This window comes from Prionailurus viverrinus, chromosome A1 (assembly GCF_022837055.1).
Source record: "Prionailurus viverrinus isolate Anna chromosome A1, UM_Priviv_1.0, whole genome shotgun sequence".
Taxonomy (NCBI): domain Eukaryota; kingdom Metazoa; phylum Chordata; class Mammalia; order Carnivora; family Felidae; genus Prionailurus; species Prionailurus viverrinus.
Genome location: NC_062561.1, coordinates 61,137,935 through 61,164,804, shown reverse-complemented (window position 1 = coordinate 61,164,804; position 26,870 = coordinate 61,137,935).

The window sequence follows — 26,870 nt, the reverse complement described above, 5'->3', positions numbered from 1 at the left end:
CATATCAAGTGAGGAAAATGCTGGAGGCATGAGCTCATATCACGATGTTTCCAGGACACCAATCAGATTCTTTAATGGCCGTTATGTTTAGAAGGGACTTTTAATTTTTGGTGAGGAACATGGACTCTAGAATCATTTTGTCAGAGATTTGGTTTTAGCATGTGCCAGCTTGGTAAGTTTGACCTCCGGCTAATGAGTTAAAGCCATGCTTCTTCATATATGAAATCGATTCCTATAAAAACTAATGTATATTAAGAATTTCTATTGAAACCCAGGATTCACTGAGCATCCATATTGGATACCATTGTTGAATCTCTATGGTATTATTATTGGATCAAATATATTTTCTTTAATTTTAATTTATGCTTTACCCACTAATCCCAGTTGTCCCCCATAACATAGATAATAAATGTAACACTTTACATATGGCAGTCCTGGAAATATTTAGATCCTACAACCATGGTCCAAAAATCTTTGTTTTTGCCAAACTTCAGGGCCTTAGAAATTCTTATGGTGTAAGTTCCTCACAATTGACCCTCCAGGTAACCATTTTCTGGATATTTATTAATGAACATTCCTTTCCCATATGAAACCCTGAACTAAATTACCACATGCCAGATTACCTTTTTTAAATGTTTATTTACTTATTTTGAGAGAGAGAGAGAGAGAGAGAGAGAGAGAGAGAGAGTGCAAGCTGAATGGGGGAGGAACAGAGAGAGAGAAGAGAGAATCCTAAGCAGGCTCCCCGCTGACACAGGGCAGGGAGGCTCCATCTTACAACATGGAGCTGGACTCATGAACTGTTGAGATCACGATGTGAGCCAAAGTCATGAGTCAGATGCTTAACTGGCTGAGCCCCTCCACGCATCCCCCAGGTATATCTGTATTAAAAAAATGTAAAGGGTTCAGTTGGTTAAGCGTCTGACTTCCACTCAGGTCATGATCTCACAGTGTGTGAGTTCGAGCCCCATGTTGGGCTCTGTGCTGACAGCTCAGAGCCTGGAGTCTGCTTCAGATTCTGTGTCTTACTCTCTCTCTACCATTCTCCCACTTGCACTCACTCTCTCTAAAGAAATGAATAAACATTAAAAATTTATAGTAAAAAAATGTAAAGAAGTTATTTTTATTTTTTTAACCTGCATTATACATTATGATTGATAACATTTAAGATTCTTTTGGGCTCTGTCTCTTCCTTGTTATCTTACTCTTTCACAACCACTTCATCTCTTTCCGCCTTCTCTACCTCAGCTATTTTTATCTTAGAGTCAAGTAGGCATCTAATCTGGAAATGGGGGAGAAAGTGTCCTAGAGAAGTTATCAGAAGAGTTGGAGAGAAATGAGAAGGATGCTGTGGGGACAGATTCTTAGTATGGAATATAGGAGCTGAATTACTGTAAGAGGGGCATCTGAGCAGGATGGGGTCTCAGGAGAGCATGCCAAGGTCAAAGCAGGATGAGGAGTGTTTCTACAAGGGATGGTCAGATCCACTGGGGTGGATTAGGAAGATATTCACACACCTGGGTAGGGATGGGAGGAGAAATAACACAGTGCAGATGGTCAGAGACTATGCTGAGTAGGAAACGTTTTTGGTTGGGGAAGGAGTTAGCAGCCAATATGGGAATTCACAGTGTGAGTGCATCCTCCACATGGAAGAGGTGCAGTCGGGTATAAGATAGTAGAAATCGAGCAGGATAAGAAGGGTATTCTGTGAGGGGCCATCTCGGGTGGAGTGTTCATGTCCAACCAGGTTAGGAAGGGAATCCTTGCAGGGAGGACCCAACACATTGTGTTGAAATCAGAGCAGAGTGTAGGATGCCCACACAGGAGAAGACATAAGTGCATATAGGGAAAGGGAGCAGAGAGGATGGTCTATCTGAGTACAGAATGTGTTCTTTGTTTTTACGGTGTCACTGCTCCCAGGATTTGTCTGTGTACAAAGGAATACAAACGTAGCCAGATGCATGAGTGTGTACACACACATAAACACACAAATGTATGTATATAGTCATACACATATATGAATGCATATGATATGTATTTAATATTTTCTTAACACTGATATTTCTAATTGTGATGCAAAACACAAGTTTTCTCCCCTTTATATTTGCAAATCACTTCTTAAATAGGAGGAAAACCTAGCTTCTATCTTTAATGTTTACCTATTTGAACGTGTGTTTGTGTGTGTGTGTGTGTGTGTGTGTGTGTTTGTACTTACACAAATATTTAAATCAAGTGTTAACGTTTGTTGAGTGAAACTATACATTATTTTGAGCAGACTTAGCATCCAGTATAATACTATGCTATAAAGAATATTCAGTGAAAACAGAAAATACTGCCAATTACAAATAGTTGTAATAGCATTGCTTCGATTACATAAGATGAATAAGTTCTGAAGATCTAATGTGCAGCATGGTGACTATAGTTAACAATATTGTATTGTATACTTGAAATTTTCCAAGAGAGCAAATCTTGAGTATTCTCACTACACACAGAAAGAGAGAGAGAGAGACAAACAGAAAGCAAGCAAGCAAGCGGGAGAAAGGAAGGAAGGAAGGAAAGAAGGAAGGAAGGAAGGAAGGAAGGAAGGAAGGAAGGAAGGAAGAGGCAACTATGTGAGATGATGGATGTTAATTATGTTGATTGTGGTGATCATTTCACATGCATGCATACATGAAAATATCAAGTTGTGTACCTTAATTATATAAAAATTTTATTTATCAGTTGTACCTCAGTAAAGCTGAAAAAAATTATGTTTTTACCTAATGGTTTAGAATTTTTTTCAATGTGTTAATTGGGAAAAATAAAATATTGCAAAGAGTATAATATGACTTCAAAATTTTAAAAGAAAAATGGGATATTTGCATATGAAATAAGCTGGAAGGATATATAACCCCCAAAATAATCATAATAAACATAATAAAAGTAATACAAGCATATGGTAACACATCCATACAGTAAGAGTATAAAAAAAGAAGTATAAAGTCATCCCTCCTGTTCTTCCAGAAGTAAACTTTTTAACCATTTATCAGATTTTATCATAACTATTATCCCATTTCTAAGTACATACCACACTTAATCTTTATTTCTTCCGATAACAACATAAAGCAATCTGTGTTGAGTCCCCAAACCTGATGTGAAATATGAAGAGTGTAGCTGGGTTTCCCTCTCACAAGACTTAGGGGAGATGAAGAAATAGTATTATTTTGGTGTTAAAAACCCTGGAATATGTAGGTTTTGTTATTTATATGTTAGCATAGGAGCCAGATTGTTTTGTACCCATTACTATAGGGCAGCTGTGTCTGTGAACTGAAGGAAATTGGCAACCGTGTCTTCATTTGAAATTTCACCTATTTTTATTTCAGAATCACATTTTCTTGGTACGTTTCCATTAATGAATTGGAGATAAATAAATCGCTTTGAATTTTAGGTAGATGAATTGTTTTAAGTAGATATCCCTGTAAGACACAATTTCAGACTTGGAAGACTCATTTATAAGGATCAGGATTGTGCCTTTTTTTTTCTGGAAAAGGTAGTACCTGGTTGAGTTAGTAGAGGTAGGGCTCAGTTATTGAGCACAGATTACCTGGCCTCAAAAGATTTATATTCCTGTAGTATCTGTTTTCTCTGTCAGAAGGCCTAATGCAATCAGGAGGGTTTTAAACATTGTTTGGGTATTATATTTTATAGGGATTAAAGGCCATGCAACAACTGTGACCTAGTTCTGTCTTTAGAATTCCTGTCCTTTTTACTTAATTTATTTTAGTGAAATATAGTACTACTTAGGCCAAAAACAAAAACAAGGCATAATAAGTATAATAATAGGCATTCATTTTAATAGACTAGTTTCTTAATCATGCTATTTTAGAGAATTATCTTATTTACCATGTTTTTCTCAGTGTTTTATAACTTCCATAATTTTTCAAGCTACCAATACTAATATATACTATTAATGTGTTATATATTTTCAGTATATATTACATAGTAAAATGTTAATATATAATGTATGGTATAACAATACATAGTGCATAGATATTACATATTAATATATAATAATGTATATATTTTTTTGTGAAGGAGAAAATATTCAAGAAATCCATATAAAAATGTCAGAATCTTCCGTTTTGCTTTCACTTCTAGCTGATAGGAAATAAAATTCCAGATTAAAGGTATTTTCCTTCTAACAATTTAAAGGTATTTCTCATTTTTTTCTAACATTAAGTATTAGTAATAAGCAGACAGATATCAATCTAATTTTATTATAGGTAGGGTTTTTTCCTCCTTGGGGGCATTTTCAATTTCCTGTCTGCTTTCATAGGTGTAAAATTTTGCTTGTCACATAAAAGTGAGAGACTGACTGTAAAAGATACAGACATTCCTTGAAATAGTCAACATGGCTCCTGTTTCACTTGCTACCCCATCTCAAACTACCAAGACCAAATTTGGAAACTCTTAGTGTGTCACAGAAAGAATATCCGCCATTTTTAATATTGCCTTTTTAAAGTTCTGTTTCTCTAGCCATGGCTTACATATTATATATTCTCAGCTATTTAATCTTCCCCATAATGTCTCGTCTCCACGTGACTGTTTTCTTTTCTCCCTTAGTGCTGATATGTGTACATGTTTATGTTTGTGTAAAAATTTCTTTAGCATTGTTTCACTGGAAAAAGAGGTAATTCATATGCCCATCATAAACTGTACAAGAGAATATTTTGTAACTTTCTAAAATGGAGTACCTTTGGAACAAAGATTTATTCTTAAGGGAAAATCCATCCATTTGAAACTGATCAAATTGTTTTAGATATTAAGTTAATGTAAAAGATATTTCTGTAATGAATATAATTTTTAATTGACTTATTTTAAGTCTTCCACTTAAACAGCCAATAATAGGATTCATTTTCTATAATAAGCATTTGTTTTTAATCCATCTGTAGAAGGAAATGTAGACTTTACAATGTGTATAATTTTATACTAAACCAATATATATATTGGCAATATATAATAACAAAGTGGCAATATATAATAACATTTATATATGGGCATGTAACATATGTATGTGTATTATCTTCCAGGCATGTATTAAATCTGTTTTATGTGCGGAATGCTATTGTATTTACTAAACATACAGAAATGGGGTGCCTGGGTAGCTCAGTCAGTTAAGCATCTGACTTCAGCTGAGGTCATCTCTTGGTTCATGGGTTCAGGCCCCTCATCGGGCTCTGTGCTGACAGCTCAGAGCCTGGAGCCTGCTTCAGATGCTGCGTCTCCCTCTCTCTCTGCCCCTCCACTGCTCATGCTCTCTCTCACTCTCTCTCTCTCTCTCTCTCAAAAATAAATAAACATTAAAAAAAATTTTTGAAGAAATAAACCAACACCCTACTTTCGTGGAGCTTCCATTCTATATACAAACATAAAGTAAGCTCTTATATCAGTAATGAAACCAAAGGTACTGATCTGACACCTACTTGAGAGATGAGAAGCACTTAGTGAGACCAGTCATGATGTGGGCAGCTCTGAGGAAACCCAAGTGATAGGAAGAAATTACTTAGAATGTCTGTACCTCTCAATGACTTAGGGACTCTGAAATACTGACTTTCCATACTTACATCACTGAAGATTTAGGAGTGGTGTGAAACCCAAACGTAACTCAAGAAAACATCATGGCACCATGGAAAAAGAAAAAAGTTGTCTGGAATTTGGTACAGCAAAATTCTGAAGCTTATTCCTGCCACTCACAAGTTTGATATTCTCTGTGCATACAAAAAACTAAATTTTATACTGTTCAATGTAAGAATGTGTTATGTAGATACTATCAAGGAAAAAATAGTTTATGTGGCTCAAACAGAGGTGAAAGTTTTTCAGTTGTTGCACATCAAGGAAAATCTGAAGATAAAGTAATTAATTCCATAAGGCATTAGCAAAATTAGACATTTATAAATTAAGAATAAAGAGGTATACAGGCCCAGACCACTGTTTTCTTAATTTGTAACTGCCACTAAACCTATGGTTGGAATGGCTGGAGAGTCTTCTATTTTTCCCTGCCTCTTGCTCAGGATCCTTGGTTCAGTCTCAGTCTGGAAACTATCAGAACAGTTCTTTCCACAGCTGCTTTTATCAGACTACTAGAGACCAGGTGCCATCCCCACTAGGTATTTTACAGGGTTTGTACAGTGGGGGCAGAGGGGGCAGATCTTAGGGACCATTTCATAAATTCCCTTAAGATATATAGGTGAGTGGATGATAGATAGATAGATACATATAAATAGATAGGGGGTAGGAAGGGAGAAAAGGTTACTTTATATGGATATTATAAAGCTCAAATTGTGTATCAGTTCTATATATAAGGCTCAAATTTTATATCAATTTAAAGTGCCCTGGTCTTCTATCTTAAAAAGTTGAGAATTGTCAGCATGATGTCTAAATGGCACTGCTTTCTTATGCAAAATATAAAGGCAAAAGCAACTGAAATGGTTGTTATATACAGTTAATTTGAAAGTAATTTATCTGCAAACTTTCTTTACATGGTGATTATCTTAGAAAAGTGCTATAAACATGTCAATGGAAATATTTGAATGTGCCTTAAATTAGAAACTTAAAAAATACTGTGCACATTATTCTGGGTGTATCCTTTTCTTTGGTTACAGGAAAATCGATGGGCTAATTTTCCCATGCAACATAGTGAAAAAAAAAGGAAATATATTTTTTTGAGGGATGATTCTTGAGAAATAACTATCTGCCAAAAGTCTGTCTGTCCATATTTAACATATGTCATACTCTGGTTCTTCAAAATTTCTTGATTATATTTAATAAGAAGTTATTTTATTTTTTAATTCAATTTTTTATTTTTTTTAAATTCACATCCAAATTAGCATATAGTGCAACAATGATTTCAGAAGTAGATTCCTTAATGCCTCTTACCCATTTAGCCCATCCCCCCTCCCAGAACCCCTCCATCAACCCTCAGTTTGTTCTCCATATTTAAGATTCTCTTATGTTTTGTCCCCCTCCCTGTTTTTGTATTATTTTTGTTTCCCTTCCCTTATGTTCACCTGTTTTGTCTCTTAAAGTCCTCATATGAGTGAAGTTCATATGATTTTTGTCTTTCTCTGACTAATTTCACTTAGAATAATACCCTCCAGTTCCATCCGCGTAGTTGCAAATGGCAAGATTTCATTCTTTTTGATTGCCAAGTAATAAATACTCCATTGTATATCTATACCACATCTTCTTTACCCATTCATCCATCAATGGGCATTTGGGCTCTTTCCATACTTTGGCTGTTGTTGATAGTGCTGCTATAAACATGCGTGTGCATGTGTCCCTTCAAAACAGCATGACAGTACCCGTGGATAAATGCCTAGTAGTGCAATTGCTGGGTCTTGGGGAGTTCTATTTTTAGTGTTTTGAGGAAACTCCATACTGTTTTCCAGAGTGGCTGCACTAGCTTGCATTGCCACCAACAATGCAAAAGAGATCCTCTTTCTCTGCATCCTCGCCAAGATCTGTTGTTGCCTGAGTTGTTAATGTTAGCCATTCTGACAGGTGTAAGGTGGTATCTCATTGTGGTTTTGATTTGGATTTCCCTGATGATGAGTGATGTTGAGCATGTTTTCATGTGTCACTTGGCCATCTGGATGTCTTCCTTGGAGACATGTCTATTCGTGTCTTTTGCCCATTTCTTCACTGGATTCTTTGTTTTTTGGGTGTTGAGTTTGATAAGTTCTTTATCGATTTTGGATACTAACCCTTTATCTGATATGTCATTTGCAAATATCTTCTCCCATTCTGTTGCTTGCCTTTTAGTTTTTCTGATTGTTTCCTTTGCTGTGCAGAAGCTTTTTATTTTGATGAAGTCCCAGTAGTTCATTTTTTCTTTTGTTTCCCTTGCCTCCCGAGATGTATTGAATAAGAAGTTGCTGCGGGCAAGATCAAAGAGGTTTTTGCCTGCTTCCTCCTCGAGGATTTTGATGGCTTCCTGTCTTACATTGAGGTCTTTAATCCATTTTGAGTTTATTTTTGTGTATGGTGTAAGAACGTGGTCCTGGTTCAGTCTTCTGCATGTCGCTGTCCAGTTTTCCCAGCACCACTTGCTGAAGAGACTGTCTTTATTCCATTTGGTATTCTTTCCTGCTTTGTCAAAGATTAGTTGGCCGTATGTTTGTGGGTCCATTTCTGGGTTCTCTATTCTGTTCCATTGATCTGAGTGTCTGTTGTTGTGCCAGTACTGTACTGTCTTGAGGTTACAGCTTTGCAGTATAGCTTGAAGTCTGGGATTGTGATGCCTCCTGTTTTAGTTTTCTTTTTCAAGATTGCTTTGGCTATTCGGGGTCTCTTCTGGTTCCATACAAATTTTACAATTATTTGTTCTAGCTCTGTGAAGAATGCTGGTGTTACTTTGATAGGGATTGCATTGAATATGTAGATTGCTTTGGGTAGTATTAACTTTTTAATAATATTTGTTCTTCCTATCCAGGAGCATGAATTTTTTTTCCATTTTTTTGTGTCCTCTTCAATTTCTTTCATAAGCTTTCCATAGTTTTCTGTGTATAGATTTTCCACCTCTTTAGTTAGATTTATTCCTAGGTATTTTATGGTTTTTTGTGCAACTGTAAATGGGATCGATGCCTTGATTTCTCTTTCTGTCACTTCATTGTTGGTGTATAAGAATGCAACCGATTTCTGTGTGTTGATTTTATGTCCTGCAACTTTGTTGAATTCATGAATCAATTCTAGCAGTTTTTTCGTGGAATCTTTTGGGTTTTCCATATAGAGTATCATGTCATCTGTGAAGAGTGAAAGTTTGACCTCCTCCTGGCTGATTTGGATGCCTTTTATTTCTTTGTGTTGTCTGATTACAGAGGCTAAGACTTCCAATATTATGTTGAATAACAGTGGCAAGAGTACATCCCTGTCTTGTTCCTTACCTTAAGGGTAAAGCTCTCAGTTTTTCCCCATTGAGGATGATATTAGCATTGGGTCATTCATATATGCCTTTTATGATCTTGAGGTATCCTTCTATCCCTACTTTCTTGAGGGTTTTTATCAAGAAAGGATACTGTATTTGTCAAATGCTTTGTCTGCATCTATTGAGAGGATCATATGGTTCTTGTCCTTTCTTTTATTGATGTTATGAATCACATTGATTGTTTTGTGGATATTGAACCAGCCCTGCATCCCAGGGATAAATCCTGCTTGGTCACGGTGAATAATTTTTTTTTTAAGTATTGTTGGGTCTGGTTGGCTAATATCTTGTTGAGGATTTTTGCATCCATGTTCATCAGGGAAATTGGTCTATACTTCTCCTTTTTAGTGGGGTATCTGGTTTTGGAATCAAGGTAATGCTGGCTTCCATAGAAAGAGTTTGGAAGTTTTCCTTCCATTTCTATTTTTTGGAACAGCTTCAAGAGAATAGGTGTTAACTCTTCCTTAAATGTTTGGTAGAATTCTCCTGGAAAGCCATCTGGCCCTGGACTCTTGATTTTTGGCAGATTTTTGATTACTAATTCGATTTCCTTACTGGTTATGGGTCTGTTAAAATTTTCTATTTCTTCCTGTTTCAGTTCTTGTAGTGTTTAAGTTTCTAGGACTTTGTCCATTTCTTCCAGATTGCCCATTTTATTGGCATATAATTGCTCAAATATTTTCTTATTATTGTTTTTATATCTGCTGTGTTGGTTCTGATCTCTTCTGTTTCATTCTTGATTTGGTGTATTTAGGTCCTTTCCTTTTTCTTCTTGATCAAAGTGGTTGGTCGTTTGTCAATTTTGTTAATTCTTTCAAAGAACCAGCTTCTGGTTTCATTGATCTGTTCTACTGTTTTTTGGGTTCGATAGCATTAATTTCTTCTCTAATCTTTATTTTTTCCTGTCTTCTGCTGGTTTTGGGTTGTATTTGCTGTTCTTTTTCCAGCTCGTTAAGGTGTAAGGTTAGGTTGTATATCTGAGGCCTTTCTTCCTTCTTTAGGAAGGCCTGGATTGCTATATATTTTCCTCTTATGACTGCCTTTGCTGGGTCCCAGAGGTTTTAGGTTGTGGTATTATCATTTTCATTGGCTTCCATATACTTCTTAATTTCCTCTTCAACTTCTTTGTTAACCCATTCATTCTTTAGTAGGGTGTTCTTCAGTCTCCAAGTATTTGTTACCTTTCCAAATTTTTTCTTATAGTTGATTTCGAGTTTCATAGCATTGTGGTCTGAAAATATGCACGGCATGATCTCGATCTTTTTGTACTTAGTTAGGGCTGATTTGTGTCCCAGTATATGGTCTATTCTGGAGAACATTCCATGTGCACTGGAGAAGAATGTATATTCTGCTGCTTTAGGATGAAATGTTCTGAATATATCTGTGAAGTCCATCTGGTCTGGTGTGTCATTCAAAGCCATTGTTTCCTTGTTGAATTTTTGATTAGATGATCTGTCCATTGCTGTGAGCGGGGTGTTAAAGTCTCCTACTATTATGGTATTACTATTGATGAGTTTCTTTATGTTTGTGATTAGTTGATTTATATATTTGGGTTCTGCCACAAATGGCGCATAAATGTTTACAACTGTTAGGTCTTCTTGGTTCATAGACCCCTTGATTATGATGTAATGCCTTTTTCCATCTCTTGATATAGTCTTTGTTTTAAAGTCTAGATTGTCTGATATAAGTATGGTTACTCTGGCTTCCTTTTGTTGACCATTAGCATGATAGATGGTTCTCCATCTCCTTATTTTCAATCTGAGGGTGTCTTTAGGTCTAAAGTGGGTCTCTTGTAAACAGCATATAGATGGATCTTTTTTTCTTATCCATTCTGTTACCCTGTGTCTTTTGATTGGAGAATTGAGTCCATTTACATTTAGAGTGAGTACTGAAAGATATGAATTTATTGCCATTATGATGCTTGTAGAGTTGGAATTTCTGGTGGCGTTCTCTGGTCCTTTCTAATCTTTTGTTCCTTTTGAGATATATATATATATATATATATATATATATATATATATATATATATTTTTTTTTTTTTTTTAATCTTTTCTCCCCTCAGTCCCCCTTAAAATTTCTTACAGGGCTGTTTTAGTGGTCACAAACTCCTTTAATTTTTGTTTGTCTGGGAAATTAAAGTTTGTCTGGGAAACTTTTTATCTCTCCTTCTATTTTGAGTGACAGCCTTGCTGGATAAAGAATTCTTGGCTGCATGTTTTTCTGATTCAGCACATTGAATATATCCCACCACTCCTTTCTGGCCTGCCAAATTTCTGTGGATAGGTCTGCTGCAAACCTGATCTGTCTTCACTTGTAGGTTAGGGACTTTTTTCCCTTGCTGCTTTCATGATTCTCTCCTTGTCTGAGGATTTTGTGAATTTGACTATGATATGCCTTGTTGATGGTTAGTTTTTGCTGAATCTAATGGGGGTCCTCTGTGCTTCCTGGATTTTGATGTCTGTGTCTTTCCCCAAGTTAGGACTAAGTTTTCTGCTATTATTTGCTCACATAACCCTTCAAGCCCTATTTCTCTCTCTTCCTTTTCTGGGACCCCTATGATTCTGATGTTGTTCCTTTTTAATGAGTCACTGATTTCTCTAACTCTTAAATCATGCTCTTTTGCTTTCATCTCCCCCCCTTTTTTTTTCTGCTTCATTATTCTCTATGAGTGTTTCCTTTATATCACTGATTCTCTGTTCTGCCTCATCCATCCTTGCCGCCGCTGCATCCGTCCGTGATTGCAACTCAGTTATAGCATTTTTAATTTAATTCTGGCTATTTTTTACTTCTTTTATCTCTGCAGAAAGGGATTCTAATCTATTTTCGACTCCAGCTAGTATTCTTATTATCGTGATTCTAAATTCTGGTTCAGACATCTTGTTTGTATCTGTGTTGGTTAAATCCCTGGCTGTCGTTTCTTCGTGCTCTTTCTTTTGGGGTGAATTCCTTCATTTTGTCATTTTGAAGGGAGAAAAGGAATTCATGAGGTAGAAAAATTGAAATTAAGAAAATTAAAATTAAAAAATATTAAAATTAAAAATTAAGAACACACACAGATACACTAAAATCGAATAGATGATGCTAGATCCTAGGTGTGTTTTGGTCTGGGTGTGAAAGTGGTTTGACAGATTAAAGGAAAAAAAAAGGAAATCATTTGAGAGTTTGAAAAAATGAATACACTGAAGTAGACAAAAATGAGATGATGGGGGTAAAATAGAATTTGAAAAAATATACACAAAAGTAAAGAATATAGTAGAAAAAAATTAAAGAAAAATATTTTCAATAAAAATTAAAAATAAATATGATTTTTTTCATTTTCTGTATTTAACAAAAGAGAAAATAAACGAAATAGAGAAAAACGATTTAAAAAAGGAAAAAATAAAAAAGAAATTTCTTGAAAATTTTAAAATGTGAATACACTGTAGTAGACTAAAATAAAATGATGGAAGTAAAATAGAATTTGAAAAAATTTACATAGAAGCAAAAAATATAGTAATGAAAATTAAATAAGAATATTTTTAATAGAAATTGAAAGTAAAAAATGATGTTTTTCTCTTTTCACATTCAAGAAAAAGAAAAGAAATGAGAAAGAGATAAAAAGGAAAAGAAAAAAAGAAATTGTTTGAAAATTTCAAAAAGTGAATACACTGAAGTTACTAAAATAAAACAATGGAAGTAAAGTAGAAATTAAAGAAGTTTACGCAAAAATTAAAACAGTAATAAAAATTAAAGATATTTTTAATAAAAATTGAAAATAAAAATGAATTTTTTCTCTTTCTGTATTCAAGAAAAAGAAAAGAATTGTAAAAGAGAAGAAAAAAGAAATAAAATTGAATAGATGAACCTAATACATTGCAGTAGGACTGAAATTGCTTCATTTTCCCCTAGAAGTCAGTGTATGTAGCTCTTTATAGTCCTTAAATTAAGCTAGTGGTGAGACTTGTGTTCTTAAAGAGGGAAGTTCGCACAGTTGGGTGGGGCTCGGTGTAATAGCTCTGCTCTCCACTAGATGGTGCTGCTAGCCTACTGGGGTGGATTGTTGCGGTGCTTCTAGGTGCATATGTGCATGCTTGGGAGCGGGGAAAATGGCGCACCCAGCTACCCAGTCTGTTCTCCCGAATCAGCAATTGCGCACCCGTCCTCTGTCTTCAGTTCTCATCCACTTCCTGCTTTTTCACTCTCTGTGACCTGGCCCCAGGCTGTACCTCTCTCCCAAGTTTTGTCTCAGACGCGGCTGTTTCCCCCGGCCCCTTACTTCTGAGGGACTGCGGTTTTGACCTGTTCAGCCCCTCTGCTGGAGGGTCTCATCGAACAATGGCCGAATGAGCAATAGCCAAATATCAGCTGCACCCAGGAACGCCTACTGGACTCTGTTGTTGCTGGTGCCCCGAGACTGTGGCCAGGTGCCAGCCCACCCCAGAAAAAGTCCATGAGATAGTGTAGCAACAGCATTTCAGGGATTATGGAAAATCACAACACACATCTGGAACCAAAGAGACTTCACCCTTAATGACCTTGCCCCAGCAGCAGGAAATGTGGCCGTTCTCTGGGGTCTGCTGGGACCAGGTGGCTTCAACAGTCTCTACCAAATGTCCTTCCAGCAGTGGAACCGCTTTTCCCCGTGTGGCCCGAGAACCTCCCCGACCCCACTCTGCTCCTGGGGATTTGCCCTTCCCACCAGAGCACTGCCAGGTATCGAGCTGCGGAGTTGCAGAGTTTGCGCTCCCCTTGTTTAGAGTCTTAATGGAATTTAAACCCTCTCCTTTCTCCTTTCTCCCTTTTTAGTGTAGTCCCTGTGGCTGTTTCCAATTTTCCACTTTCTCTCCAGCTGCTTTTGCGGAGGGGTACTTTTCCCGTATTCTCCCCATCTCCCTAGTCGCCATCCTCCCTCCACCCTCAAAAGCAGTTCCCTCCTTTTTGTGGCTTCTTGCTCCCCAAGTTCAGCCCTCTGTGCCACATACCTGCTGAATTCTGTGTTTCAGGTTGTGCAGATTGTTGTGTTAATCCTCCAATCAGTTTTCTAGGTGTGTAGGATGGTTTAATGTTGGTCTGGCTGTATTTCATGGACACGAGACACACAAAAAGCTTCCATGCTGTTCTGCCATCTTGGCTACTCTAGGAAGTTATTTTAAATGAAGGACTAGCATATACTGCAAGGTACCTTTGAACTGCTTGAGGATTTAGCAACAGGTGTGCTTCAGTAATCACTCATTTTCTTCACTATGCTGATGTTTAGAAGCCCTTTCTATAAATGGTTTGAGTCTAAGTATTGAATTTTTAATCTCCTCGCAGCAGAGTAATGAGAAAACTTAAAAAGTTTCAGTGTATTTTGCACTAGAAAACTTTCAGAAAATATTCACATTTGCCAGACTTAATTTTTAATTTTGTACTCTTGATTGTTGGATTTGGCTATAATAAAGTTACTAGATTTTTCAATGTTTTTAGCAAAAATTTTTTGTTTATATATATAAAGGATATTGTTACTTTTTTGGTTAAAATTATCAAGCAATTAAACATGTTTGTGGTATGGAAATATTTTTCGTATATACAGACAAAACATTAAAAATATGAGTGTGCTATTTCCAATGGAAAAATCTATCATAGATTTTGCTAACATATGTCAGTAGAAAACATAAAACTTTCAGAATTTTATTCCTTCTTTGGGATGAGGCAAAGGCAGTCAATTCACTAATTTTTATTTTCTCTGTGTACGATCCGAAAACCAATAGATGAAAGATGTATGCGAGAATTAAGTATGTACTTAGAGCTAACATCAAATTGGCATTTTAGTAACTTGACTCTGTTGAAATTATAACTGGTTTAAATATAACTGGTTTTGGGTGTGCTTTTTTGACTTTGTATTTTTTATAGGCTACACCACATGTAGAATTAAAATTAGCAGTATTTCATTTACCAAGTAGGCTAATCTATCTCCCAAGTCTTATTAACCAGAAATTCTCACCACTTACATCATATCATGCCTTTTAGAGCTTTTCTCTTCTCCATTCTGAAGTGCTACAACAACATCTTGAAAAAGTTACATGACATGTTTCGGATCAACAGTGTTGCCAGAATCGGTAATGCAATCTGAAAAATCTAAATACCAGTAACTATCGTCTTGTTTTAAATTGAGTGCAGTACTTAGCAAACTTAACTCCTCACCTAAGCTTTCTTTCCCAGTGGTTGGCAGCACCATAAATTCAATTGCCAGTGTGAGATCAGGGCCTAGCCGTTCATATCTCTTTCATTATCAATCACTAAATCCTATTTACTCCATCTTTTATATTCTCAGCTTGTCTATTTCTTCCTACTGTCCTTGTTCTCACATATATAGTGCAACGTATAATTATTTGATTTATTCATTTTATACATTTATTTATTTTGAGAGAGCAAGTGAGAGAGAGCATGGAAGGGGCAGAGAGAAGGGAGAGACAGAATACCAGGCAGGCTCCACATTGTCAGCGCAGAGCCCGACTCAGGGCTCGAACCCAGGAACTGAGAGATCATGACCTAAGATGAAATCAAGGGTTGGACACTTAACTGACTGAGCCACCCAGGTGCCCCAACTGCTGATAATTCTAACTTGGATAAGGGATAGTCTTCAATCATTTCCCTGAAAGTGACCCAGGTGAATTCTCCAAAATATAAATTGTCAGCCACCACCACCTGGATTCACACTAAATTTAAAATGAAGCCCAAATGCTTCAAGGAGGCCTGTCAATTCCTTATTATATAAATCTAGCCTAGCCAGACTTGCCATTTTTCTCACTGTTTTGGAATAAGCCATACACAATTGATCTGTGATTACTTGCTTCCCCCTCTTTTTTAGACTCTCAGTCATCTCTCTGGTTAAAATACTGGTCTCTTTCTTCTTGTTCCATATTGTCTGTCACCAAATCCTCATAATCTAAGACTCAACTGTTTCAGTCATTCCTGATGCTTGAGCTTATTGTCTCTTCTGTGAGCTGTCGTTGCCTATTCACTGATCCATGTTCTCAGTGCTGATGTGCATCACACTCTTGGCATCCTCATGGGCCCATCACAGTATCTGTAGTGCAGTGCCAGACATGATAAACGTTTGATAAATATTTGTTGAATGGATCATTGAATGATAGGTAAGAAAAATCGGAATATAGATTTATTCATGTATCTATATTGTAATCTATATTGTACATTGAATTCACTTACATTATTTGTTTTTATTGTTGGATTGCTTGTTTTTGTTTTTTGTTTTTGTTTTTTTGTTTGTTTGTTTGTTTGTTTTATGGGGGGTGGTATCAGTGTATCCACATCTATAATGTGTTACGCAGTCTCCTTTAATTCTGTGCCCTGTTGAGAAAATGACCAAGTGGAAAGTTTTGAGGAAGTTAGAGGTGAAAACTCTAGACAATAGATCTGGGGAGGTCATAGGTGCATATCCTTTCACTAGTAAATGAAAGAGAAAACGATGAAATGTAAATAATAGAAGGGAATTTCACTCTTTCAGAATGGTTGGTTTTACACAACAATGGAGGCAACCAGGACAGCAGCAGAGGGGAAAGAGAGGAGATTCCTCTTTGAAGTTGCTATTTGGTAGTGCTCACCAGGATTACCTTTGAGAAAGACATTTTAGTCTAATATGTTTGGAACTAGAATTTAAAAGGGACGTTTTATAACTTATAAGCATTGATAGTGACAGAGTCTAGAACCACTGCTAAAGAGTGAGGCTGAATTAATATATATAGCTTTTTTTACCACTGGCTGTATTTCTGGCATAATTTTTAAATTATGATTGTAATAAGAGAATTATTAGGGAAAACTGATCATAAAAACTTCAAATATACTGTGTTAATTGTTAGTTTTATGGAATGCACTGCAACAAAAATAAAAGCCTTCGTATTCAGCCGATTGTCACAGAGATTATTGAGGAAAAATAAAAATTGTTTTAATGTAAAAAATAGAGCAAAACAGAGGGATGAGTCATAAAAGTAAGTAAAATGGTCAAACAAGGAAATACTTTTTATTTCCTTTTGCATTTTCGGAGGAAATTTTACCACTTGCACATAGAGATATATTCACTTTATTTTTTCCAGAACTGTCCCATTAATATTACTACTCAGTATTTTAACAGCATGTGAATTCATAAATTAAAATTAAGTTATTAAAAGCAAATTGTACATAAATTTAAATTTTAAAAAAGATTTTTTTCTTTATCTACATGTTTGACATGCTTTTAAAATGTTCCCATTTCTACCTTCTTCCTAAAAGCTCTTTCCCAGACTCCAACCCATTCACCTCATTAGGTTGACTTTCTTCCTCACAGTTAGAAGATGCTACAGCACTTCCACTCTCTATTACTTCTTGTTTTGTTTTAGTTTCCTGGTTTTTTCTTATTTTTTCCCAGTTTTATTGAGACATAATTGACATACAACATGGTATAAGTTTAAGGTAGAAAATGTATTCATTTGATTCACCTATGTATTATGAAATGATTTCCATTGTAGCATTAACAAATGCCTCCAACATATCACATAATTACCATTTCTGGTTTTTGTTTTTTGTTTTTGTTTTTTGCGGTGAGAACATTTAAGATTTACTCCCTTAGCATCTTCCATGTAGATAATGCAGTATTGTTAATTACAACCACCATGCTGTTCATTAGGTCCCCAGAACTTATTTATCTTACGACCTTACAACTTCACCAACATCTCCCTATTCCCCCTGTCCCTCCCCAGTCCCTGGTAACCACTGTTCTATAAATTTAAGTTCAGCTATTTCAGATTCCATGTATCAGTGATATGATACTGTATTTGTCTTTCCTTTTTGACATATCACTTAGCATAATGCCCATGTTATTGCAGATTGCAAGATTTCCTTCTTTCTCATCATCCTCACCCATTATTATATATCATATATAATATATGTATTATTATATAACATTATATTATTATACACACACACACACACACACACACACACACACACATACACGTACACAGACCACATGTTCTTATCCATTCATTCATACAATCCAGCAATTGCACCTCTGGGTATATATCCAAAGAAATCGGGACCTTGAAGAGATAGCTACACTCCTGTGTTTATTGCAGCTTTAGTCACAATAGCCAAAATATAAAAGCAGCCTAAGTGTCTCCATTGTGTTAACTGTAATGCTTCTCTGAAGCACTAGAACACAGAGCAGAACTAAGTGACATGGAAGAGTAGACAGTTTCCTATCATCTGTGTTTTAATCTCTCATTTGTTTCCTTTCTCTTTCACTTTATGTTGCTCTCATGTTTCCAGGACAACCCACTGAATCTCTAATGTCTTGTGAAGATCTGCTCAACATTAATTCTTATCTGCTTAGCATCCTTTAATCGGAGAACTGTGCTCTTTTCAATGTGACAAATAACTAATCTGAAAACCTAATTGCTAATTGTGTGTAAAAGGAGTATTCATTATTCATATGCTCATAAAAGGTTAGGGTTATGCTTTAACAAGTAACTTTTTGCATAAAAATATTAAATCAATAGTATAAAATAGAATAAAAGCTAAATTATCTTCATCCAAAAGGACTATTTTGAAACTATTTTTTAATTCCACTTTCTTTTCAATTGACCATATCGCCATACAAAATTTAATAATTGAAATACTATTGTGGAATGCAATCATGTGTTAATTCATCCAGTGAACATTTATTGAATATTTACATTGAGTTTGGAATTTTTTGACTGGTGTTTTGCTGAGGTAGCTTCAGACCAAAGAGCTTATTGTGTATTTGAAGATAAGGCAAATAAGTAGAATAATGCCAAAGCGAGGGACAGCACTATTTTAAAGTCATGTATGGGTGCTGTGAAAAGACATTGGTGAGCAACTGATGAAATTCCTGAGAAGAATTTAAATCAGAAAAGAAATGAGACATTGAGAATGCAAGGATTTTTACTATTAAAAAATTAATATTAAAGATCTATAATTATGGATTATGCAATGAACAAAACCATAGGCAAAAGAAGAGAACACTAGAAGAGGAGGAAGCATGATGTATAAAGGGAGCTGCAAGAACATGTGCAAAGTTCAAGTGTATATACTTGTACTTAAGTATATGGAGAAGGTATGGGGAATAGGAAGGGCAATTCTGGATGAAATCAATGACAGGTCACGAAGGACATTGCAGGCCGTGCTGAGAATTTTGCCCTTTATTCTCAGTGGTGTTTGATTTCTTGATGAATATTAAGAAAAAAGTCATGTGATTATTCATGGTAGGAAGATTATTTTCTTTTTAAAGAACAGAAACCAGACTCAGGAAACAAGACTGGAAGCATGGATGATGGTTATATAGTGACTGCACTAAATCAAGCTTGGAAACATGAGGGGCTGAACTAAAGTCATAAATAATTTTAAATTGCTAGAACTTGGATTTTTCAGGGGGAGATGTTGATGACTCTTGGTTTCTGAATTTTCCAACTGAAATATTTAAAACTGTGTTTGTGTCTCACTTGTAGCCTACGTCAGTCAGGAGTAGAAGTTGACAGTAGTACCAACGTGTCCCCCCTGGATAAAAAAAAATTGGTCACAATTGTTGGGGATCCCCAAATAAGATGCATGTTGGCCAGGGGGTCACTGAGCTATAGAGAATGAATGAGAGTGGGGCAGACATATGCAGGTGTATACAGGTGTTTGTATGTTTGTTTGTTTTTCTGAAAGGTGCAGAAGCTGGGCACATTCTCAGCTTTTTCTGACAGAATTTTGATAATAAGAGAAATGGTGATTATTAAATCATGGTTGGAGCCACCTGGAGGAGAATGGCAACTCTGTGGGTGAGTTAAATTTAAAGGAACTTGCAACAGTTTGTGTGTGAGAGCCCCACCGCAGGAAGGTTTTCAGGGGAGACTTTGGAGACATATTGCAATAGAAAAAATATACTGTCTATACCTTTAGACATGTATATCTATATCTATATAGTTCCTTTCTCTCCCTCATACCCCCCATGGATTAGGGTTGTTCTCCCACGCAATACCACAAAATCAGTGTGCTCTATCCCAGTAGAATAACTTCACCCTGAGAGTGGGAGGGAAGTCTCATTTGCTTAATTTCTTTGCAGCAGTCTCGGGCAATTGCCTCACAGGATTGTGCCCCTCTCACTGCCTACAAATGGGTCAACTTCTGATAACAGCCATAAATTCAGTATGGAGCTGTATACTCCACATAAAAACAATAGAGTCCTTTATTTGTGCCCAGTCTGTTAAAGTGAATGTTTCCATGTGTGATTTGATGATAGATCCAGCCAGCAACAGTGACAGTCTGTGAGGTGCGGACTTGATCAGCAGCTCCGTAGCAATTGGTCACATCAGAGTTCAGGCCCTTAGCACGTACACTAGTCAATGTGTCATCTTTTATTTCCTTAGGAATTTGTCTTTCTCAGAAAACTCTCCCAAGTAGGGCCAAAAGCAGCCTTAGAACAGTCGGGACCCACCACTGCAAGAAACTCTGAAATATTACCTGTCTCCAAAAGGAATAAGGTTGGCTCAACATGCTACAGGAGAAGGTGGGCTGTAAAGTTGTTCAGGGAATACAATGGTCCCTTAATTAGCATTATGCACTCATCTCTTTCACAAGTGAACTATCCAAAGTTTCAGTGATTCACCTGGTTTTGCACATAGCAGTTGCAGATTTTACATTTTCATGCTTAGTATCAGCACATGTCTCTGTAACTTACCTGGAAGGGATCAGAAATTTCTGCCTACCCAGGAGGACCTAAGGCTGACTACAATAGCAATGAGAAAGTCTACTTGCCCAGAGGATGGTTAGCAGCCGCCTTTGAATCTGCTTCCCCATTCCATAAATTCTCTTCACTGGCCCACCAGGACTCATTCTTCCCTTCCAGGAAATCATGTCTTTGTCAGCATCCCATCTCCATTGCCAAAACCATCAAGAACTGTAAAGGGTGTTACCCCATATGCAAGTTTAAACATTAGCCTCTTACTATTTCATGCATGCTGTCTGAAGATATCACCCTTTTAGAACAAAGATGAAGGAATTAATCATTTCAATGGCTGTAGTCAATGTATCAAGTTCTTATTGCACCTTCTCTGTAAACCTGTATTTCTAAAGAGTGATATAAGAAGAGGTGATTTTTGCACACACAGTGGAGTGAATTATAGGAGAGGAGCCTTTTTCTTAGGAACTCAAATCTTTTATAATTGACAGTAAACATACCTGTTATCTGCTCTGGAGGGAAATACTCTATCTTCCAAGGCTGTTTGCTATACACACATCCTTCAAAAGATACTTTAGAAATAAGGCATTCTGGCCTCTGCTCACTCATGTGTGTACATGAAGAACACCCATGGAGAATTGTCTCTAAGTATGCAAAAGTGGGTAAAAGGGAACTAAAGGAACAAATAAAATAAATTTTTTTGCTGAAGAAAAAAATTGGGATCTTTATCTGGGACCTTGCCTCATGCATCGATGAAATTCTCAATACCCACGTTTACAAGATGCCTCCTTTTAAAAAAGGTCTGTAATAAAACTAGATTACAGCATAATCCAGTTAGAGAAGTGCAAAGCCTCCTTCTGGAGGGCACAGCCTATGTACTGAAAATGTTGGATTACTTTGCAAAGTTGTATTGGAGGAAATCTGCCATTAGATTTGATAGAGTAACTAAAGCATGACTTACCCAACCATCACTTTTTGAACATTAGAACATGGGCAGGACCTCGAGGCCCTTCCCAAACTGCAATGTAGGAAAACAGATCCTGAACAGAGCACAGCCTCACTGATTTAAGGAGACAGAGATAAAAGTTCAAAGTTACAAGGTGCTTGTAACATAAACTTGTTTGCATCTTTACTGTTTCATTTCATTGCCACTTTTCCCATATTCCAGAGTTTCATTTAGTATACTATATATTATTTTTACATGTTCTCTAGTTCTCTTTCAAAACATGATAAAAAGAATACCATACAAAAGTTATGTATGGTATTTATGATTGCTGAAGTGTTGACTCTTGGGTGGGACCCAAGATATAGGGAGATTGTTTCAAATTAAAGCATTTGATATTATCCTGAGTATGTGTGTGTCTGTCTGTCTCTCTTTTCTTTTCCAATGTAATGAAGGTTTACTTTTTATATCATGGTGTTTCATGTCTGTCTTTTATGATTAGAAACCCATATATAGCTTAACTGTATTTCTACAAAATTTGTAATCTACTAGTTTTTTTTTCAAATTTTTTAGTAAAGGATCATGTCTACATAAGTCTATTCTTTGAAATCTTTGAGTAATTTATGTTTTTACAATAGTGGCTGGTCTTTTTAATAATTAGTCCTTTGGTATGATCACTAGTGGTAGTATTTAGACTCACTTCTAACCTTCTTATATTTGCTACATTTCTTCAGTACTTGAGGATATTTTTTTCTGACCATTTCACTGTTTGTACTTTTCTACTTTCAGAAGAAATGTATAATATATATGTACACATATATATGCATATGTATGTATGTTCTATAATCAAGTTTAGGATAAAATATATAAAAATATATAAAAATATATAATATATAAATATATATATATTATATATATAATATATAAAAATATTATATATATAATATATAAAATATATATATAATATATAAAAATAATTTAAAATCATAACTATTCTATTCTGTCATCTTTTTAATCTTGTGTAACTATATACATTATTCTGTACCTCATATAATTTTCTCTTTGCACTCATAGAATTTTATAAATTCAAATGATCCAAAATACCATGATAACTTTTAATATCTAATTATCTAATTATTACACCTTGGCCAGTGAGAGACCCTTTAAGATGGTTTCAACACATCTTGAATGTACTTTAAATGTTAGTTAATGATGAGAGAGTTCACATCAGCCTATTTCTTTTTCCTACCCAAAGCCATGAAATCAGGGGTCCTCTAAGGATACCTAGTAATTTTTACAGAAATTAGTAACAGAAATGAAAATAACATCTGAATGATTTTGTAGGGGGTTCATGAAATTTTTTCATGGACTAATCTGTAGCTATTCTATTAAAATACTTTTAGAAATGATAGAGCTGGAAGATGTCTTTTTGTAACTGATTTCCAACTAATGTTTCCATTATAACATGTACCTTTCTTACAGTGTGAGGCTTCGTAGACACCAAAGATACTCTCATGCCTTGATGTATATCCTCTCTTCCTTTAAAACTTAAAGGATGTTATACTGTTGATGCCCTGAATTTCTATGTCAGTTAGAAATTTAGATTTATGTCAATTTAGAATTATAGATAAATGATACGATATTAATGAGGACTAGCAATGGTATAGCTTTTATAAGGACTGAGCAACATCTTATAAAGATATAGTTGTTTTCAAAGCTTTTGTTCTAACTGAAGTTTCAGTGTAGGGCAGCCAAGCCCAGTATATCACAGAATAAATCAGCCTTTCCAGACTTACTTACTACAATTCCTTGGGCATACATTTAAAGGAACGTGAGTTGACACTTTCATCTCCCAGCCTGAGCTTCCAAAGCTACAAGTCTTGAAATCATTCTTTCTCCCCCGTTAACTTTATCCCGCATATCCAATTTATTGTCAAATTCTCTTACTTATATTTCCTGGATATTGTTAGACTCCATCCTCTCTTCAAGGTCATCACTGTCACTGCCTATGATAAAGCTGATGCCATTTCTCTTCCCATTTATTGAATTATCCTCCTAACTTTTCTCTGTTCCTCCAGTTTTGACCCTTTCCTGCAATTCCTTTTCAGGGTACTGTCAGTAACTTTTATAAAATGAGCATATGATACTACTTTTTTTCTTAAAGTGCTTCCATGGTTTTCTACTACATTTAGAATAAAACTCAAACACCGAGGCATGGCTTAGGAAACACTTCATTCTCCTGATAGTCCCTTCAGCCTTTCATGACATCTAAACTTGCTAAACTGAGACATTTTTTCAAAACTGCCATTTCCTTTTTCTGACTCATAAACCTCTCTCTGAAATCTTCTTGCTAAACTATTTTTTCTTTCTCTGGGGAAATCTTACTTGTTCTTTAAAATTTGGTGTATATATATATATATATATATATATATATAATTTTTTAATATATATATATTTTATTTTATATATATATATAATTTTTTAATATATATATATTTTATTTTATATATATATATATATATATATATATATATATATATATATGTTTTTGTTAAGGATCTTACCTACTGTTTTCCCGGTGGATGGAATAATGCTCCCTCACCCCTGAAGACATCCAAACCCCGATCTCCAGACATATGTTACTTAACATGGCAAAATGACTTACAGATATGATTAAGGATAAGGATATCGAGGTAGGGAGACTTTCCTGCAGTGCCTGGGTGGACCCAATCTAATCATGATTCCCTAAAAGTGGAAGAGAAAGGCAGAAGAGTGATTTCAGAAAGATGCACTGTGAGGACTAGACCTGCTATTGCTAGGTTTGAGGGGAAAAGGAGAATAGGAGCCAAGAAATGTGGCAGCCTCTAGAAGCTGGGAATGTCCTTAGTTTACAGTCAGCGAGAAAATAGAAACCTTAGTCCAATAGTAGCAAGGAACTGAATTCTTACAATCATACAATTGAGCAAAGTGGTGGATTTTGTTCCGGGAGCCTCCAGAAAGGAACATATTCCTATGGACATTTTGATGACCCATATGGCACTTCTGACCTACAGAACTAAAAGGATGTCCAGAACTATATAGATGTCCTTTGTATGTATGTATGTATGTATGTGTGTATGCAGCTGGGATTTTCTTTATTAAAACATTCATAACACAGTACTATGATGTCCATTGACTTGTCAGTGTCCCCAGTAAACTGCAGCCTCCTAGTTGGCACTGTCTATATTCCTGACAACTTCAGAATTCCTGGGACATGGTAAATATTCAATAAATCATTGATGAGTTAATGTATAAATATAGCACTATTCATACATTTAATTTATCCTCTGTGCTTTCTTATAAATGAAAATATCCTTATATTTCCTATTTAATTTTTAAATTTAAGTGTCTCCTTCCCCTTTGTTTTTTTTCTTTTATCTTCTTTTAATTCTCTCCATTATTTTACTCTTTTTTTCACCTTTTCTTTCTCTTATTACATCTGCCTGTTTCTATAAAAAATGTTTCAATATTTATCTTCCAAGTATCAATAGATTTTGCATTGAATAAAATTTTTCTTCACAAGTCCAAAAAACCCCAACAGAACTTAACGAAGGTATATTAAATTTGACAATTTAGTACAGCTTACTGACAACCAAGTTATAGCTTATTTATTATAAGCTATGATAGATTATTTGGGGATTAATGGGCTAAGCAAGGTGCTATCATATTTCCATTTTAAATTAGATAATGGTAAATGGGAGAAGTTTCAATAGATTATATGTAAAGTGACAACTCCACACTGTATTTCATTGTAACTACTTATAAAACTTTTTAAATTTCTTAAGAACTGAAAGAATTTTCAAGTAAACCCTGTGAGCATTGGTTAATAACTTAGCATCATTATACTGATTATAGTTTTTCATGTATGAATATTATATTGCTTATTTTTAGTATACATAGGGTTTCATTGCATATTCAGTTAATATTAGTTTAATTGATTAATAAATTTAACAGCCTTAGAAATTAGTATGACTTTGATCTTTACTCATAACATGAATACTTTTAAGTGCAAATAGATCTAGGAAAAGAGAGAGAGAGAGAAAGTCATGGTATAGTTAGTAAAATTTGTCTCTAGACATCATGGAGAAGTATTGTTACAATTATTGCAGTGTGTCCTTTCCAAATTGTACATTTGTCCTCTGATTTCCCCTTTCTCAGAATCCTATAAAATCAGAGTGGAAAAGAGATTTTTTTTTTTACATCTAACAAAACGGTGTACACTTTGAGTCTTCTAACAAAATGGATTATAATATTTATTTTTATTTTCCCTTTGAGTAATACATTGCTGTTTCCTTCCAAATAGTTACACAGTGGTGGAACATCTGATAAGCTGGTGTTTAGGGGGGTAAATTTTAGTTTCAAGTAGGCCACAACTAACTGTAGAAGAGGATGTAAATAAATTCTCTCGAGTATATTCCCTGCTAAATGAAGATGGACTAGGTGAGGAATTTTTCAACTCTGCTCCTTAGGTTTCCAGTGGGTTTTTTAGAAGGTGTCTCATGAGCCAACTCAGGATAACCAAAATAAGGGTCTAGCATTCAAGGGATTGGACCCTCTCTCTCTTCACTTCAGACAGAGTAACTTCACCTATTTTTGTTTTCATATCAAGTACTAAGATTCTGTGCAATATGTACAGGAAACTTTTATAACACTTCTTTGTTTAAAGTGCTGAATTTTGGTACATCAGATACTTAGTCTAAATCTAAAACTCTACACTTCTAAGTAATTTGTGAAAGGTTTCAGGGTTTGTGAATGGTAGAATCTGAATCCAATTTGAGTCAGGGTAGTTTCACTATTCATGTTCATACTCCAACAACATGAGTTGGCTTATTATTTATTTCAGCCAGGAATCTTTCATTTTTCTCTTGGAATTCCTTAAGACATTGCAATGTATTCTCCAGAATTAGAATTTTTTTGTTGTTGTTGTTGTTTTTTGTGCACTACATCTTAATTACTGTTCTAAACTGCTATTGCTTGAGTCCAGCAGAGCAGCGTGATTTGTCAGGGCTACCATATTTTTTGTCAAAAAATTGGTAAAAACAATCACTTTAGATATTAGCTCTTTGAGAGTAGAGCCACTGCCTTTCACGTTGACTGATTTATTCTTAGAGATGAGTGCAGTGACTGGGCATAGCAGATCCTCCATACGTGTGTATTTAGTAAGTGAATCTGCTTCTGTTAGATTGGTTTCTTTATTGCATATGTTCAGTATACCACTTAACAGATTTTTAATT